Below are 1,569 nucleotides of genomic sequence, written 5' to 3' on the forward strand. Positions count from 1 at the left end.
GGGGGGCTACAAGGATCTGTTTGGGGTTTGGAGCAGGACACTTCAGAGACATGTCCTTAGTAACAGCTGGAAGAGAGGGGGGGGCTACAAGGACCTGTTTGGGGTTTGGAGCAGGACACTTCAGAGACATGTTTTTTTATAGATATGGCTCTTTAATATATTGTTCAAATAGCCCTCTAGTTGAACTTTAACCAGTCTGAGTCTTTGTGAGCAGGAGACGGCAGATTACGGGCGCCCCCTGGCGGTGCTTCTGGAGACGGGGCTGCAGAGTCCGGACGACGGGCCGGTGCTGGATCCTGATTGGCCGAACGTCCTGAGGGCCGAGGTGAGGGGTCATTACTGTCAGAGGAGGCTTCTTCTTTAAGAAAGTTAGACAGTTGTGGTCAAAAGTTTACAAACACTTGTGTCACAAAACAAAAATGTTGGTTCTTAAAAAATAAAACAATTATGTAAAATGTGTTGCTTTGCATGTTGCCTAATGAGGATTGTACAGAATTACATCAGTACAGTTGATTTGTAATATTGGGCAACGTTAAGCTTTAATGGAATTTTATTTTTATTTTGATGCGATATCATAATTTATTGCAGCTCCCCTTCTGGAACGGCTGTGAGCAGGAAGATGTCTGCGTCCCCGACCTCATCCTGCACAGCCACACCGACCTGATGAGCGCTCAGTGAGTGCAAAAACACACACACATGCATTATTATTATAACTTTTTTTGTCATTTAAAAAAAAGTTTAGATAGTTTTTTTTAATTTCATAACCTTGCACAACTTGCACATATAAAACTCACTCTGCCTCATTGTATTTGAATTTTTAATAAAAACCATTTCACAACACCTTTTATTTGTGTATTCTTACTTCTGTATATTTTATATTATATATTAGAGATACAACTTTCTACTGCTGATATGTGTATATTACATTTTTAATTAATTAATTAATTTGTTATTTGTTTGTTGTTCAACTCATGTTTTTTAACTTATTTGTAATATTTGCTTTTTCAATATGAATCCAAGTCAGACCAAAACAAAGTTGTCCCAGTACATATCCCTGTGGAACACCACATTAAATTGATGTATCTATCTACTGTATGAATGAACTCTTTATAATGCTAATGTTCCGTGTTGTGCCTGAAGGCAGTTCTGCGGCTCCAGGGAGGGGGCGTCCTGGTCTCTGTGCAGCCAGCAGGGGGCGCCGCAAGGCTCGCTCCACGTGGTGGAGGCCGGTCGGAGGAGGGTGGTGGTGTTCGCCCGGCTGGAGAATCAGGGAGAAAATGCTTACGGAGCGTCCGTCCAAATCTCCACCTCCTCCAACCTCCTGTTCTCCAGCCTCATCGTCAAGGTACCTACCTACCTACCTACCTACCTACCTACCTACCTACCTACCTACCTACCTACCTACCTACCTACCTACCTACCTACCTACCTACCTACCTACCTACACACACTACTACACACACACACTACACACACACACACACACACACACACACACACACACACACACACACACACGACTACTACTACACACACACACACACACACACGTACTACACTACACTACAC

At 43.1% G+C, this 1,569-nt stretch overlaps 1 long non-coding RNA gene across 1 annotated transcript; it reads left to right on the plus strand.

Annotated features, from left to right (window-relative positions):
• The first annotated feature begins 217 nt into the window (after positions 1-217).
• On the plus strand, positions 218-1,343 carry LOC104950477 (uncharacterized). The gene is made up of 3 exons (XR_798921.1): positions 218-325; positions 589-674; positions 1,141-1,343. It is a non-coding gene; the product is annotated as an uncharacterized lncRNA (long non-coding RNA).
• Positions 1,344-1,569: the final 226 nt, after the last annotated feature.

This window comes from Notothenia coriiceps, unplaced genomic scaffold (assembly GCF_000735185.1).
Source record: "Notothenia coriiceps isolate Sejong01 unplaced genomic scaffold, NC01 NC01_scaffold00017621, whole genome shotgun sequence".
Lineage (NCBI taxonomy): Eukaryota > Metazoa > Chordata > Actinopteri > Perciformes > Nototheniidae > Notothenia > Notothenia coriiceps.